Source organism: Pantherophis guttatus, chromosome 3 (assembly GCF_059756535.1).
Source record: "Pantherophis guttatus breed Tessera chromosome 3, ASM5975653v1, whole genome shotgun sequence".
Classification (NCBI taxonomy): domain Eukaryota; kingdom Metazoa; phylum Chordata; class Lepidosauria; order Squamata; family Colubridae; genus Pantherophis; species Pantherophis guttatus.
Window position 1 is genome coordinate 42,802,749 of NC_142065.1, and position 18,562 is coordinate 42,821,310.

Consider the following 18,562-nt stretch of genomic DNA (forward strand, 5'->3'; position numbering starts at 1 on the left):
GCTCAGATCATTAAATATTATGCATATTTTCAAATGGCTATGATTTACTATGGTTAGTTGTAAATATTTCATCATAAAAACTTCACCTCTAGTGAATGCCTCTAGTTTGCTAGCTGGATGGAAACTCTGAACCCAGATAGAGCAGAAACAGAACATAAATCAGGAATGACTGGAAGAAATGCTTTGCCGTAACAAACGAAGTCTAAGAGTGCTCTGCATCTTGTTTTGCTTGGCTATAAATTCCATACATTACAATAGTCCTTGTTCACAATGAATGCCATTAAGATTAGATTTATGGTCCATCTTTATATTGAGAGGTAAGATAAACTTCTGGTATTTGATTTGTATTAATAAGTCCAGAAAATAAGTTTATAATTCTGCAAGTAAATAGGTAAGCTGCATAATTGCAGGGAAACCTTTCACCCTACTTTTCTCATGTGACAAATCACATTTTTCTTTTTCCAGATTTAAAAGTCTGGATGACAGTTTTAGAATGATTTCACCAAGACAGATTCAGAATAATTGAAATTATTTTTTAAAAGGTTTAAGGTCACAGGGGCAGTCTGGGATGGGACTGTGGCTATTACTCTTTTTTCTCTATTGGTGTTCCTGTTGGCAACCTCTCTAGGTAGTGTCTGAGATGAGCCCAAAGGAATGTGCCACTTGTAATGGCACATAGACTTAGAACTTCTCTTCAGATGAAATCCTAATTAATCCTCTTAAGACACCCATGAATACACATCTTTGAACAGAAAGTTGACCATGCATTGCTTATAAAATCAAAGACGTGTACTGTTTTTATTAAGTCCTCCGAAAGAGAATTTCCTTTAAAATTAATTGCAAAGAAAATAATATTTTAATGAAATTCTTACAGCATGCTGTTGCACTCATCTAATTACCAGGTGGCCAAGAAGATATATGAATAGCTTATATTTTTACTGTGTGTACAAAGTTAATATCTATTTTTTCTACCTTCTTACACTTCAGGAAAGAATTCTTCATATAGATTTTTTTTTTTTTGAATCGGATGAATGGGTAGCCAAGAAGTCTGTAATATGATGGAAAGATGCTTAGTAATAGTACTACTACTACTACTAGTAGTAGTAGTAGTAAAAGTAGCAGCAGCAATAGTTGTACCACCTTCTACTATTTGCAGAATAAAATAAGCTCATAATGTCACCAAGGTAAATTTGAAAGAAATTATCAAGTACCACAGAATATTAAGGAAAAGCCAAAACCTCTTTCACAGAAGAAGGAAAAGTTTTAGAAATTATAAATCAGATTGTGGCAGTATTAATTTATATATATATTGCTTCTCTATATTATGGGGGTTTTTTTTAGTTTCTGGTGCCATGTTAGCACTTATACCAAATAAAGGATAAACTTTTTTTTAACTTTAGCTATCTGAACAGATATACATTATGCAATGAAAGCATTAAGTCCTGCACATACATATATACAAAGCACACGCCAATTTGTTTTTATAGAAGAATGTGCTTTCTACCTCCCAGCAGTTGCAAAGTGGGTCCCAGGTGCTTTGGGAAAATTGAAGTGATTTTGTGTTGATATTTGGACTAATACCAGAAAATGCTAAATTACATTTTAAAAGGAATCCATCCTTTTATCTTTTAACCTTCTGCCTCCCTCAGTCGTGTAGAAAAATCAATCTTGACTAATCCACTGACCAAGAAAAAGTGAAAAGCAAAAATGGAAACCTGAATAAATGCCTACTTGATTTTCTTTAAAAGGTTTTCACAGGAAATATGATCAAAGCAACCCAAAGCTTCAATTGAAGCCATGGGATTGAACTCGGAAGCAATGGGAGACTGTCTTTTACAACATTTCATTTGTGAGATTTACCCAGGGGAGCTGGGTCGACATACATGCCGACATAAAGCATGCTGAGTGTTGGATATATCCAACAGAATGGCTACAGGAGCAAAATTGCATGACAGACCTTGGTAGTATTTTTTTGCAGCCCTCAGGCAATACATTTTCAATAACCAGTTTAATCTAGAATAAGTTGGGCAAGCAAATGAAAAGCCAGCTCACACTGTCTTACAGAAACTCTGCCACCAATTTGAAGCAGTAATTTTCAAAACGATGTTCTGGAGACTGCAAAACAGGAAGTCAGGAACAACATGCAGCTCTCAGATTACAGGTTGCCCAATCCTATCATTGTGTTTGAGTTTAATCAGTTTCTGATAGTGACAAATAAGGTTGAAAAAGTTGCCTGAATGAGCAAAATAGAACTCTTTAACTAAGCTTATAAACTCTTATCACCACTCTGATGAGTCCATCCATTTTGCTGTGTCCTCCTGCTCCCCCTCCTAGCATTATAGTCTTTTCTACAGAGCTAAGTCTCCACATAATGTGTCCAAATTAGTATTATTAACTTGTGCCTCGAATGGGAACTCTGGGTTGATTTACTCATTGATCCATTTATTTGTTATCTTGGATATATATGGTATTCTCAAAAGTCTTTTCCAACACTAAAGTCAAAAGTATTAATATTCTTGTCATTTGACTTCATCCAACTTCCACTTCCCTGAAGGCTCACAGGAAAGGGTACTGCTCGTATGTTTTTTTTTTAATCCTTGTAGCTATAGACACATCCCAGCATCTGAATATATTTTCCATGGTCTTCATAGCTGCTCTACAAATGCTAATTTGTGGTGTATTTCTTGACTGCTAGTTGCTTTATTTTTAATTGATAATTCTAAAAGTTAGGAGCATATATTCATTGTCAAAACCTAGTATTAGTATTAATAAAATATTAGAAATAATATGTCAGTGGAAATATCCTTCCATATAAAGGACCACCTCATCCCTTCTCTTTGTTAGAAATGCAGAGGATACCTTGTGGTATGAATATTAATATATACTGGAAATATTCATGCAATAAAAATGGCCTTAAAGAACATTCAGTAGAGGTATGAAATTATCTGTGTTAACTGGTAATCCCTGTGAAAAGATTGCACATAAGCTTCAGCTGGTGAAAGGAGGTTGTGAACACTCTGTGCTAATGTACCATATGTTCTTTTGGGGTACTTATTCTTTGCAAGTGAAAAGCCAAGCAAAGAAGTCTTTTTTTAAGAAAGATGGACAAGACATAATCTGTTACTAAGCAGATCAGCTCAGTGTCTGTATAACAAAATAAGGAGCTGATAATGTAGGAATTAGTTGGAGGGAAATGAATTCTTTAAAAATGATATAAAAATCATCTAGGCATTGCACTGGCATATAACAAGATGTTGCAGAAATATTGGAGCAAGAGAGAAGATTATTTAGAGTTAATTCTTATTTTAGCTGATAATTTCTAATTAACTTGCTGTAGTTATCTTGTTAAATGTCAATTAAATCTCAACGCATTCCTTACAGATTTCCTGTATTCATGGACTGTAATTACGCATCTGTTTCTTTAGCAGTTTTTATTGCTCCTATTATCTATAGCTAAATATGAAATAATGATGTTGTTATATGTACTTATGAAATACTTTAAAAATAATCAATAATTCATTTCTCAAAATAAGAATAATATCATGAAATATATTGCCCCCCAAGGAGGTTTCATGTCTGTGTCCATATCTAAAAATGGTAATAATTATTATTAAAATAAATGTATTAAAACAAATGATGAAATGTATGTATGTTTATTCAGATGTAGGCCTGCTTTCCCTGATAGGTGTGACTAGAATTATAGTCTAATTTATCTGATTAGAAGTGGTCTGGAGGCTTAAACTAAAGGAAGATCAATCAGTAAGGAAATCACTAAGACCAGTCTTGATAGGAACAGCTGTTGCAGTGAGCAGTTTGCCAAGGGAGAAAGGCATTGTTAACACCTATAGCTGCTTCTGAACTGTACTACTCATCTATTTTGAGAGAGGATAATCTGCTACATCTGAACAAGCTTCCCTCAACACACAGGGAGATTGATTCCATTTTGTTCAATAGCTATGTAGTAAGATCATTCTTGTTCCTGGGTCACATTGCCTGAATATCTATAGGGCAGTTGTTTCTCAAATGCAAACAGTAATGTTCAAATCTTTTAATATTTAGAAATTGGACATTTCTTATTGGATTCTCCAAAAGGGAGAATTAGCAGTGTTGGATTGCTACTAGCTACTACATGCTTATTGTAGATTCTGTAGTTTAAGGCATTCAACATTTCCAGTGTCTTTGTGCTTGTAGTTCTAAGGGTAGAGGAGAGAGAGAGAGAGAGAGAGAGAGAGAGAGAGAGAGAGAGAGAGAGAGAGAGAGAGAGAGAGAGAGAGAGAGAATATGTGCATAATTTTATAGCATAATACTTAGGGGATGACATATGTTACCATGATGTTGCTTGCAGCCATATCACATTTGTGTACTGTGCCAAGGAATTTACAAATGGCCTGTAATTTATAAAAGTACCATTCCCCCCTGTGAAATGACCTTACAACTTAACCATATATCAGAATTGTCTGCAACATACAGGGCTTCAGTGTGAGAGGTGTACTGGTGTTTTGGTGTATTGAAATCAATATACAAAAAAAAAAAAAAAGAAAAATGATAAAAAACCACTGTCTAATACACTGTAGGAATTTCTTTTTCTGCTTAGCCTTGCTTTCAAACTTTTCCAAGAGTCCTTAGAGATGCATATGGATTTATAGAATGAAGAAAGAATAATGTTCCTTTCAAAGTATTATTTAATGCAAAGCTTGATCTAGCCAAAATAAAGTACATGTGGAGGCAGTAACAGATAGCTGAAATCTTTCAGTCTCGGTGGCAGCACCTGAGTTACTTTTTCCCTTGTCTGGATTAAGAAACTAAGTAGTGTTAAATTTGATTAGGTTTATTTATTTATTTATTTATTTATTTATTTATTTATTTATTTATTTATTTATTTATTTATTTATTCAAATTTCTATACTGCCCTTCTCTTTCCGGACTCAGGGCGATGAACAGCCAAATATAAAACATTCGTACACAAAAGTTAAAATAGATTTAAAATAATTAAATAAAATTTGGCCCATAATTTAAAACATTTCAATTAAAATCAATATCAAATTTTAAAACCAACCATAAAATCAGGACAGCCCGGCTAACTGAAAAAAGTAGGTTTTAAGGGCCCGACGAAAAGTCCGGAGGTCTGGACTCCTCTATTTAGGAGGTTTAATAGGGATCTAGTTTAGTTTAGTTTAGTTTACTTTACTGTCATTGCACATGGTACAACAAAATTAAATGCTGTCTTCAGTGTACATTATAACTTTATATTATAAAGTTTATAATATACTTTATAACATTAAATAATAATAATAATAATAATAATAATAATAATAATAATAATAATAATAATAATAATAATAAATAATTTTATTTCTATACCGCCCTTCTCCCGTAGGACTCAGGGCGGTGTACAGCCAATTTAAAAACACAGGACACAACAATGATTAAAAATTAAAATAATTAAATAGATTTGGCCGATTTAAAACCCCAAAAATTAAAATACCCCAATTTAAAATTATTATGTTGATAGCCCTGCCTGGCGGAACAACAGGGTCTTCAGTGCGCAGCGAAACACCCGGAGGTCGGAGATCTTACGTACTTCCGGGGGCAGTTCATTCCACAGGGCTGGGGCTCCCACAGAGAAGGCCCTCCCCCTGGGTGTCGCCAGCCAACATAACTTGGCTGATGGCACCCTGAGGAGACCCTCTCTGTGGGAATGGACTGGTCGGTGGGAGGCTATTGGTGGCAGAAGATGGTCTCGAAGGTACCCGGGTACTATGCCATGGAACGCTTTAAAGGTGGTAACCAACACCTTGAATCGCACCCAGAAGACCACTGGCAGCCAGTGCAGCTCGCACAGGAGGGGTGTCACGCGGGCACAATGAGTTGCGCCCATAACCACCCGCGCTGCCGCATTCTGGACCAGTTGGAGCCTCTGAGTGCTCTTCAAGGGGAGCCCCATGTAGAGAGCATTACAATAGTCCAGCCGGGAGGTGACAAGGGCATGAGTGACCGTGCGCAAGGTGTCTCGGTCCAGAAAGGGCTGCAACTGGCGGATCAGGCGAACCTGATAAAAGGCCCCCCTGGCCATGGCCATCATATGCTCTTCTAAAGACAGCTGTGCGTCCAGGAGGACACCCAGATTGCAAGCCCTCTCTGTGGGGGCAAAGATTCACCCCCAATAGTCAGCGATGGAACCTGCTGACTATATCGGGACGCCGGCAGCCACAGCCACTCGGTCTTGGATAGGTTGAGTCTGAGCCTGTTCCTCCCCATCCAGACCCGCACAGCCTCCAGGCAGCGAGACATCATATCAAGGGCATCGTTGGGGTGGTCTGGGGTGGAGATGTACAGCTGAGTATCATCAGCGTACAGATGACACTTCACCCCAAAACCACGGATGATCTCACCCAGCGGCTTCACATAAAAGTTGAACAGAAGAGGCAAGAGGACCGACCCCTGTGGCACTCCCCATGCGAGACGCCTCGAGGTCGACCTCTGCCCCCCTGCCAACACGAACTGCGAGCGGCCGGAGAGGAAGGAGGAGAACCACCACAGAACGGTGCCCCCTATTCCTAACCCTCTCAACCGCTGCAGCATGATACCATGGTCGATGGTATCAAAAGCCACTGAGAGATCTAATAGGACTAGGACAGAGGAGCAACCCCTGTCCCGAACCCTCCAGAGATCATCCACCAATGCGACCAATGCCGTTTCTGCACTGTGCCCCTGCCTGAAGCCCGACTGGTACGGGTCTAGATAGATAGCTTCATCCAGGTGCCTGGGCAGTTGTCGTGCCACCACACTCTCAACAACCTTCGCCACAAAACGAAGGTTGGAGACCGGACGGTAGTTAGCTAATTCAGCCGGGTTCAGGGAAGGCTTCTTGAGGAGGGGCCTCACCACCGCCTCTTTCAAGGCGGCGGGAAAGGCACCCTCACTCAAAGAAGCAGTTATAATCCCTTGGAGCCAGCCTCGTGTAACCTCCCGGGAGGCCAGTACCAACCAGGAGGGACACAGGTCCAATAAACATGTGGCGGCACTAATCCTACCCAGAACCCTGTCCACATCCTCGGGAGCCACAGGATCAAACTCCTCCCAGGTAATATTCTCAAGACCTACCCTTGTCTCCTCCCCCGGACTCACCCAGTCGGAGTCCAAGCCTTCCCGAATCCGAGCGACTTTATCGTGCAGGAATTGCACAAAATCCTCAGCTCGACCCTGCAAGGGATCGTCCTGCACTCCCCCCGAAGAAGGGAGTGGGTCACCCTAAACAGGGCGGCTGGGCGGTTCTCTGCAGATGCGATAAGAGTGGAAAAATGGTTAGATTTCGCCGCTTTTATCGCCACTAGGTAGGTCTTGATATAAGACCTCACCTGTGTCCGGTCGGAATCAGAATGACTAGTCCTCCAAATGCTCTCTAGGCGTCTTTTCTGCCTATATATCTATAGGAAATATCAGAGCTGTATGCTAGACTGGGATTATTGATTTTGATTTTTGTTTTTTGGTAAATTATATATGATTTTGGTCATTGGTTTTTTGGTATCATATATGTTACAAACGAAAATAAAGGTAAAAACTGGAATTTTGAAGTAATGATGCAAAGCAGTGAGAGTGTGTATCTGGAATTCCTTCCAACTCCTTAAAATAGCTCTGTTCTAAATCACATGATATGAAAAAGAGAAGAGCAGATTTAGAATGCAAGAGTCAGCAGCATTTTGAGCCATTGCCCAACTGCTTCTCTTGTACTATATGTATACATTGGGAGAGTCATAGCATGCCTCTATGATAAGGCTGTCAAATTCCCGGCCCATGGGCCGGATGCATCACATGCTAGCCACACCCATGCCTAGTTTAGCAAAGGGGAAAAAAAGTCCTGATATGTCACATGATGTCAACATGATGGCATGAGTTTGATACCCCTGCTCTACAGCCTTAGCTAAATCAGGTCGATTTTGAACTTGAAATTTCAGTTGTTGCCTTCTCCTGCCACACTTCATTCATTCCCATTTTGTTATACTTTCAGAAAGTAATCTTGCTGATGTATTTGGGGATGAATAAGATCATGCTACTCTAAAATGCTGGTACATCAGATTGACTGATTATAATTATATTAATTGATTTTTGTTTTTAATCTTATTGCATTAATACTGTAAATTGCTTAGTCTCTGAAGAGTCTTTGTAACATACAAAAAAAAAAAGCAATAAAGGGCTGTTTGCCCCTCCTCCCCTCCTCCTCCTCCTTTATACATCTTCTATTGGGTTGGGAAGAATAAAAACATGAAGAGGTTAATAAAAAAATCATTTCTGCATTGCTATCAAGAAACCTGAGTGAAAGTGCCCATGAAGATACTAGGAGACTTTAAAACCAATCAAGTACAAGAGTTCATGTGCAAAGCCTCAGGAATATGTAGCTTACATGACAATTAACTTAGTGCATTCAATTTCTGCATTAACTTTTTCTTCCCAAAGAAAACTCTCCCCTTGTTTTGATTGTCATTTATTTATTCCATAATCTTTATTAGATTAGTAGTTTGCTTTCTGTCTGTTGTCATTTCTGCTTTTAAGAGGACCTTAACCTATAGCTGATCCTTCAGGGTTTACTTCATTTCTTCTGATGGTCATTGATCTCATCTACTCAATTATTCCATTGTATGTTGGGGGCCCTAGATTAGAGTCCTAAGGACCTTTCTACACACAAAGAATAATTAGCTATGTTTTGTTCTCTGATATCTCAAACAAAAGGATAGACTCATGATTTTCAGTGTATTTACACATTTGGCCCTGATTTTGTCTAGGACTTGTGGCAGCAAAGTTGCCATTCTGAGGATATTTATGGTACATCATGTTTCAGATCATTTCAGAGAAACAATTGTATAGTATCTAAGCATCTAAAATTATTTTTTCTTTAAGACAGGATGAAGCAAGATTCTCATTCAGATTAGTCTACTGACCTTACTAGCCTCAATTATTTCCTATGAGGCATCAGAGAAAATCTTATTTTTCTTTATATTTTAATGTTTCAACTTTTTGTTCCAGTAGTTCTGCTTCTTTTGACAATCAAAGTACTATCACTTTCCTGCCCAAGAGAATACTTGTGAAAACAGTCTCTTTCTTCTATGTTATTATTGAATAGGTTCTTACTTTCCCCCCATATCTTTGTATTAGGCAAATACAGGCAAGTACTATACCCCACCCTGTTAATCAATTTCTCTCAGGCAAGATTTCAGCTCAATGAACCTCCTTTTCTCCTGTGTTGTCCTTGTTCTCATGAGAACACAGCTCTCTTCCCAACACATACACACTTCTTTTTCTCTTTTTTAATACTGTTTTTACTTAAATTTGGGACACTATAGTTTGCTTCCCTTTAAAACAGATAAATAAAGAGGAAAGTTTTGGAACAAGCCTTCTTTTGGCTATTTGAAAACTAAATTTAGGATCAAGTAATCCCTCGATCCTGTAAGAGGCGGAAATCTCCTTTTTTCAATGTATTGTTTTAAAAAAATGCACTTTCCAATAGGAATGTTTCAACATTCCAGAAAGGAAATTCTGATCTCTGCTTTAAAGATCAGTTAGGTTTTCTTTTCTTAGGTCTTCCTCCATCATTTTCTACTGTAAGTAATATTTTTCTTATTTTCTCAAATGTTTCTTCCTCTTTATATCTCAAAATACTGATTCAGTCCATGTTATTCTTATCTTCTTCCACTCATTTGTAAATTGAAGCCTGAGCATTTTCCAGATTCGACCAGAAACCTCTTCAGTGCAAAACTTTGAAGGACTGGTTCAGTCTTTTGTTATTTTGAGAAAATTTGGGAGGCTCTTTGTGGACCAACTGTGCACTTCTAAAAGTTAAGGGATGTGGTCATTTTATTTTCTTTGCTAACTCAAGCTTCCAAGAACTTCTAAATCTAAATTAGATTACTTTCTATTGGAACTAAATCACTTGCTTTTGGAACTGCTACTAAAGACTTCCAGTTGATGCAATGGGAAATCTCATTGTACCTTCATCTCGTAAAGTAAAATTACAATACTTTCACTCACTGAGACAAAGTACAGGCACACTAAAGGAACATTCTTCCCTGCAGTAAGAAGGAGCAGGGATTGGATCAGGAGGCTGTGGCTGTCTTCTTGACATTTTTGACACCCAGTCCATTCCCCCCATCCCTAACTCCCCAGCAACAACTCCTCCTCCTTCTTCCTGGGTAAGGTTTTAGGAGATTAGTCAAATAATATCATTATAAAATTAAATGGAAGAGATGTTGCCATCAAATCCAGCTTCCTACTCAATATAAGAATCCAATGAAATACATCTTAGATAAATAATGGCCTTTATATGGCCGTTATTCTAGATCCATCAACAATTTGTTCTATTTTTCCATGGATTTAAAATATGCAACCATTCATATTATATGCAATAAATAAATATGCAACCATTCATTCTCCTTTCCCATCTCCCCCCCCTCTATCCCTCTCTCCCTCTCTCTTGCTGTCCTTCTCTCTTGCTGTTGCTCTTGCTCTCCCTCTCTCTTGCCGTTGTAGGGAAAAGTCTATGGCATAATTATTAGTGTATGTATGAAAGAGATACATTCTGTACAAAATACACAGAGAAAAGTAAAAAAACAGTAAAAGTACAGGTGACTACTGAAACATGTGTTTAAAATTAAATAAGAGTGAAATAGTATGCATAGCTTTTATGTCAAATTATATTATTAGTGCAAGAAAAAAGTGTCACAATTCAAAATCCTCCTGTCTGCCTGATAAGAGATGAAGCAGTCTTAAATGACATTAAAAAAAGCAATGCTATAATCAAGCACAGTTCGTTTAGCAGTCCCTGGTTCTGCCAAAGAGGATCCACATGGAGAGAAATAATTGGTTTCTTCTGAAGGAGGGAGGAAGGAGTGGCATATTTTACTGACAAAATTTACCAGATTGTCAGCCCTAGAAACTGGAGATCCTTTATGAATAGGTTCAAAGAATGAGACACTGAAAATTGTAGTCACCATTATTATTTGTTTTTGTTATTTAGGACAAACAAAGCTAGTCTAAGATATTGAAATTTTCATGAATATCTTTCATGCACCATCCTTGAGATACATAGCGTTGGAATATATTACTTTGCTGGTGGAGGCAAAAAAAAATTAGCACCAACTGCTCTCACTACCTATGTGAGACCAAACTTATGGCAATAAGGTAACAGCTTAGAATGGTGTGGTATAATTGTAAACAACTGTAAAGGTGAGAGAGCAGACATGTAATTTCAGCCTTTCAAGATTCTGTTTATATATTCTTTTAAAAAAAGTTTGAGCTAATACTTCTGGATGTCTGGACAACCTTGCAAGGCTGATATCAATCTTGAAAATCTCAAGTACATCTCTCCCACCTTGTCTTTATAGTATAAGAAACTAGGGAAGAGCAGAGACCTGCTTCTGTGGACTCAACTTCCACTTGTCTGATTGCAGGTCTTCCATTTGTCTCCCAAGGTCATTCCCTTATCTCATTATACAAATGAAATTCATTAGAAAAGTGTCATTTCAGAAAATTCCAAATCTGCTGCCTTGATAGCAAAATCTACTTCCCATGACATGATAGATTTGCAGACAGACACTACTTAGCATGCCACCCATCTCCACCAGAATACTATTCTTCAATTTTATATACTCCTGTGCATGTGTCTCTATGTGCATATTGTCCATAGGATTACTCCTATAATTTCTATGCACTGATTGGGTATAATGCAGAGTAGCAAATGGGAGCCAGGAAGTCAGAAACCTACCACTGCAGTTTATAACCCAGCAGAAGAAATAGCAGAAGAGAAGAGGAAAGGATGCCAACTCAAGTTCTAAAGTTTTGTTTTAAAAATGACCCTGAGTTTTCATTAGACATGGATGGCAGCTCTTGTCCAAGTGATACATATGTAGTAGTTCTTTACTTAAATGCAAAAAGGCAAAAACAAAAAGGCACAATTTGGAATGATTGCATAAAAATAAAGTGTACAGTGCTTCTTCCTTTCAAATGAGCTGATCTAGAATTCATGTCACAGCAGATTATATATTTAATGTGTCACATATTGCTGATTTCCCTTAGTTACATCCTAAGAAAGCAGTAATGGTAATGAACATTAAGAACATCTGGAAACGTTTTGCTGGCACTGAAAGGTCAAAGTAATTCATTAAATATTGAGAGCCTAGTTGTGAATTCCTTCAAGATAAATGTTCAGAAAGAAACTGTCAATTTCCTTACTTATGGGATGGAAAACTATGAGACTAAATGAAGAGGGAAACAAGAGATTACTTGCCCGCACAAAAAATATTTTCTTTATCTCTAAGAAAAGGAGAACATTAAAGAAGCAGTGCTGTGGAATTTTGAATGATGGTCTTTTGAGTGAGCTGATTCACTAGAAAAGTCAATCATGCTGATCAGCAGAAAAAGGAGAAGGGACTGCTCTAGTACCTGGGCACTATAAAGGATGACACTAGGATGACTATGGTGCATCTGAAGGTGGTGTGCAAGACAGAAGGGCATGGAGAGTACTGATCCATAGAGTGGCCAAGGGTTGGACATGACTGAATCATGGCTGATGACAACAACAAGAACTTGTGAATTAGCTTGCTTATTCAATTTTGATGCCACCTGCCTTAAACCAACTTTGGGCATTGGTATGGTAGTCCTTAGAAATACAGAGCTATATATATATTAAATCATGGATAATGATGGTGGTGGTGGTGGGTTATATATTAGAAATGTATTTATTGGGTTCTTAGAATCATGAACAAACTTTTAAATATTCATATTTATTTCTATGTACAGTTCCCACAGCATCTAGCGTGTTTCTATATACCTTCCCCTGATATTAATTTGAATGGATATATAGTTAGTGTGAATTCCCCATGCAATCTTGTTTTGCTTTTTTTAAAAAAAAATAAGGCTGATGCCATACTTCTTTAAAAAAAAAACATACATAGAAAAGGTCAGACTCATAGCACACTTTTTGAAACTCCATCTATTGCACACAGAAACAGTTTGGATAGATCTTGCATATCTATTTTAATAGAAATTTCTAATGGATTTATTTTACTTCTTTACCATACAGGAATAACCTATTTAATGGAATAAGGAGGAAAGATGTGATACATAAGGATACCAAATAGACAAAATATATGCATATTCAGTAGGGTTAGGCTAAAATAGCTCCGAGTAGTTCTCTTTTATTTCTTTTTCTTTTCTCTTTTCTTTTAGGAAGGCAATAATGTTTGTCATTTCCTATTGAATTGTTACTGAATTTCAGATTCCCCATGGAAATCTTTAGCAACTGCTTTTCTCAGTTTCATCATCTGGAGGAAAAAAAAAAACTTTAGGTCCAACTCTCTAGGACTAAATCTATTTTAATATAATTGGAAAAAGCAATATGCTAGATTCTGTGTCCTTCCAGGGTTTTGTCCTCTTAACCCATTGCTCCCTTAAATTCAACAAGATGAATGAAAATATAATTATATTCAATTTTAATCCAAATGATTAAATTATTGTTGAAAGTTTTTTTCCCTTCTGAACTAAAAGCAGGAAAAGCTAATAGTTTCTCTCCATTACCTGATTTTATTTACTCCAAATATGCAAAACAGATTTCCATATGCTATATAAAAAACAAAAGATCTATCTAGCTTTTCTTTTATGTACACTGAGAGCATATGCAACAAGACAAATTCCTTGTGTGTCCAATCACACTTGGCCAATAAAAAAATCTATTCTATTCTATTCTAACTTTGTCTGAGCGTATCATTTTTTTCCTTATTATGGACTGAAGGCAGCAACTCATTCTATCAGGAAGAATTTATTGACCAAGCAATAGTATCAAAATCCACTGAGAACTCCAGAACAGTCAGGATGAATACACCATCCACCATCCCAAGCCCTCAAAAGGTCATTCATAAGGGCAACCAATGCTGTCTCATTATTCTAGCCTGGCCATTCTAAGTACTCAAATTAACTCAAAAACTCAATTTAATTTTAACTTAAAACAAGTTTAGTTTCTGACCTGGTCCTTCCTATTTCAACCAACTTCTTCTTATCCTATTCTTCCATGATATAAAAAACCATATATATCCCTTGGTTAAAAAACAACAACAAAAAACACCTAGATATAATTGCTGTAGCCTTTGGGAGAAATGGGTTTCAGAAACCTTTATTGATTCATTGAAAATTGTACCTGAAGATCAGCAACCATATATGCAAGATCTTTCATTCAACTTCTTTTTTTGAACTATTGGATCATTGGCATCAAAACTGTCTGTTTCAACTGGATGAAAGTGCTGCAAGTGAATATGGCAGAGAAATAATCCTAAATCACTTTTCTCTCTCCTTGAGAAATAGAAGGATTAGCCTTGGGGAAGCGCTTCTATAGACACAGAGATTTGAGAGGCTCTTTGGAGTTGGGCGGCATAGAAATGCGACAAAATAAATAAATAATTAAATAGCAGTGATAGCAGTGTTTCAATATCTCAGGGGCTGCCACAAAGAAGAAGGAGTCAAGCTATTTTCCAAAGCACCTGAGGGTAGAACAAGAAGCAATAGGTGGGTAAAAGGCGAAAGATTTATACGATCTGAAGAGAAACCAGAGTATTGGACCAGTAAATATTGGAAAAATGAAGCTCTACCCACTATTGAAGAATGGACTTTGAAGATGGCCAGTTTTGCGGAGATGGTGAAGATTTCAGCATATTTAAAAGACCACTCACAAGAGACTTATGTATGGGGATGGAAAAAATGGATAGATTATGTGCAGAATAAATATCAGGTTAGGAAGTATCAAATAGCTTTTCACTGAAAGTATTATATAAAAATAGAAATGTATGAATGTATGAATTGTGAAGAGAAAAAATTATAAGGGGGTTTGAGGGGTTCAAGTTTTATAAAAAAGGGATTTTGATGGGATTATATTCAGTGGAAGTCAGGAGGGGAGGGTTAGGGGGGGTTTGGGGGGGTTAGGGTGGGGAGTGAGGGGTGGGTTGGGGGGGAAAAGTGGGGTAAAAATGTAATTGTAAAACTTTTGCAATAAAAAAAAAAGAAGAAGAAGCAATAGGTGGGAACTAATCAAGGAGAGAAGCAATTTAGAACTAAGGAGAAATTTCCTGACAGTTAGAACAATTAATAAGTGGAACAACTTGCCTGCAGAAGTTGTGAATGCCCCAACACTGGAAATTTTTAAGAAGATGTTGGATAACCATTTGTCTGAAGTGGTGTAGGGTTTCCAGCTTGGGCAGGGGGTTGGACTAGAAGACCTCCAAGGTTCCTTCCAATTCTGTTATTCTATTCTATTCTATTCTATTCTATTCTATTCTATTCTATTCTATTCTATTCTATTCTATTCTATTCTATTCTATTCTATTCTGGCATAGGAGGAATGGCTGTAAGAAATAATCCTGCCAGATATTAAGTTGTGGCAAAAAGCGAGAAGAAATCTGAGCAGGATATATATTCATCTGCCATCTTCTCCTTTTATATATCATAAATGCTATTGCATTCTTGTTGCACTTTGACAATCTAGTTAGATAGTTACTGGTTGTAATATTTCACATTACTTTATTCTGCTCTAGAATATCACAGAACATGTAATCAAGTTTCTGCATATTAAATACTAACTTTATTATACTTCTGAAATTGTATGCATGTACACATATTCTTTAACAACTCCCTTCTACAATATCTTAATCTAGGACTCATATCCCCACTCTCCCTTACGCTTACCTAGCTGCATAATAAAATGTCCATAAGCAAACAACCAAGTTCAGAGAACACCAAGAACCCAACAGTTCAGCCATAAATTAAATCTTTTGAATTGGATATTCCTTTCCTTTCATCTTCTTCACCTTTGGTGAAGGACTGCACTTTAAAATGAGACAGCAGTGACTGGCTGTTTAATATCTAAAATTAAAGGATAATTCTCCTACATCCCTGTTATTTGGAACTCAATATATATGGCTTCCTGTAGTTTTCACTGTCAACTTTTCTTACCTTTCTGAGTTTGCTTCAAGTAGTAGGTACTATAGGCATCTAATGGCCACAGTACAGACAGTTTTCATTTGCTCTCTAAAGTTTCACTGCATCATACAAAATCATCAGTTTAGTATTATTAGTAATTTGTTAATCTCTCCAATTTTTATAACCAATATCTGCCTTGCAGTTAAGAAAATGACCAGAATCTCAGGCTTTTCTTTGTGAGGCAATTCTTCCCAGATTCTATTTCCAAACATCCCTCTGAACTCAAGGCTAGTCTCTATAATAGAGCAGGAGAAGGGAAATGATTTGCCAGCTCTTTGCAAACAGAAGGTTCCAATTGGTTGAAACTCTTATTATATGCTCTAATGGTTCTTAGAACAACAAGAGAAGATGTGACTTGATGAAAAGGTAAGCAAGCAAACAAACAAATCTCATAGGTGTTCTACTTAACAAATTTATTTTTCTTGCTCCATTTGTCTGCTAGAGATGGTCACACAGGAAACTGTTGCTGATGATGCATTCTGCCAATTATAGATCCATGGCTCTTGCCAGAATTGATATTAGCCTTGTTCCCAACAGACATGGCTCTCATAACAAAGACAGAAAGCATGGAAGTTTTTGAGACCTTCCTTTGACAGTAAAATAAGTGAACAGAGTAGCACAGACCTTCAATGAAGATAACTAATGTAATCTCTTGTTAGGAGCTTAAGTGTCCTGGAAATACTTTTGTGACACTTTCTGGGGTAAAAAATAAATAAATTCATTGATCACTTATTCCAATATAAAGTCAAAACAAAATGTAAACCAGCTTTTCTTTAAAAATTGGGGATTCTACCACTTGAAACCATAACTAAAATAAATGAAATAAAATAAAAATTGCAACAGAAATGGTAAACAGCATTGAATAAGTGCAGTAAGCACAATGGCAACAACCCTCAGGCTCCAACTGCCTTCCCCCTGAAAAAAAAAAAATAAAAAAAAAATATTGGCCTTCCAATTTCTGGAAGTATTAACCTGACCTTTACAGAAAGACTATTTCACAGAATAGAGCAGGGGTCTTCAACATTGGCAACCTTAAGCCAAAGCTGGCTGAGGAATTCTGGGAGTTGAAGTTCAAAAGTCTTAAAGTTGCCAAGGTTGGAGACTCCTGGAATAGAGAATACAACTCAATAACATTACTTGAAGGCCTCTGACCCTTCACCTCACAAATCACCTGAAGTTGGGCATTATTTTCACCAGCCTATGTAGCTGTAGCTGTGAGTCCAGAAGGACTTTTAAGTATCCTGCTTTTTCAAGGGGGAACATCATCTTATGGAAAATTATTACCTGAGCTAATCAAGAGCCCTTTACACAAACAGGATTTCTGATTTGCTTCACTTTAGCTTCAGTGGTTTTCGTACATCCATTCTTTAACAGCCTTCAAATGTTAAGTCAAGAATTCAGTGCAGGGGTGAAATCCATCAGGTTCTGACAGGTTCTGGAGAACCGGTAGTGGAAATTTTGAGTAGTTCGGAGAACTGGCAAATACCCCCTCTGGCTGGCCCCAGAGTAGGGTGGGAATGGAGATTTTGCAGTATCCTTCCCCTGGAGTGGGATGGGAATGAAAATTTTGCAGTTTCCTTCCCCTGCCACACGACCATACCATGCCCACCAAGCCACACCACGCCCACCAAGCCACAGCCACAGAACCGATAGTAAAAAAATTTGGATTTCCCCACTGATTCAGTGGCATTTCTAGATTTGCCTGAGGGGAAATGTAAAAACGTGTACCATCATTGTCCTAATATTATCTCACCCCCAAACTGATGGATGATCTCTCTCAAAGCATTTATAAAATAGAATAGAATTCTTTATTGGCTAAGTGTGATTGGACACATGAGGAATTTGTCTCTGGTACATAAGCTCTAAGCAACAAGTGATAAATCATGATCATCATAATAAAATACAATCATCATAAATCATATGATACAAACTCAGTGATAGTCATAGGATACTAAACAAGCAAACAACACAAATCACAATAGGATACTAAATAAAGGCAATCAACAGAAATCATGAGAAAGAAATAACAAAGTTATAGTTGTAAGAAGCTAAGGAAAAGGTAATAGATGAGATGAAAAGAAGAGAAGGATAACAGGTTATACAGCCCTATTACGTGGTTTGACTTTTTATATGGTTCTTAAGCAATAGCAGAGAGAAGATCAAATTAAGGAACCTAAAAACGTTAGTCTACTAGACTGACCCCTCTTTCCCCACTCACATGAATAGTTTTTATTGGAAGATGTTGCTCCAGGCATCATAATAGAATCCGTCCATGAAGAGTCAAAACGTTATATAATAAGTCATAATGACCAGCACCTTTTCCTGCCTGTCCTTCCCTAGTAAGTAAGGTTTAAACATTAAATCACCATTGAAAAATTGAACTAAGTTATTTACTATACTTTCCACTATCTGTCTGTCTGATCTGTCTGACTCCTTCTGTGATTTATAGCTAGAGATGATATAAAGATGTATTTTTGGCATTTTGCTTTATTAAATATTGTTCCTTACATATAATATTCATACAGCAATAATAATAGAATTAGCAATA

The 18,562-nt window shown here is 37.1% G+C and overlaps 1 long non-coding RNA gene across 1 annotated transcript in view; it reads right to left on the reverse strand.

The window, feature by feature from the left end:
- LOC148114561 (uncharacterized) overlaps positions 1–18,339 on the reverse strand; it is a 70,644-nt gene extending 52,305 nt beyond the window's left edge. The window contains exon 1 of the long non-coding RNA XR_015733032.1: positions 18,233–18,339. This is a non-coding gene — a long non-coding RNA (uncharacterized LOC148114561). The remainder of the gene's footprint in view (positions 1–18,232) is intronic.
- Between the last annotated feature and the right edge of the window lie 223 nt (positions 18,340–18,562).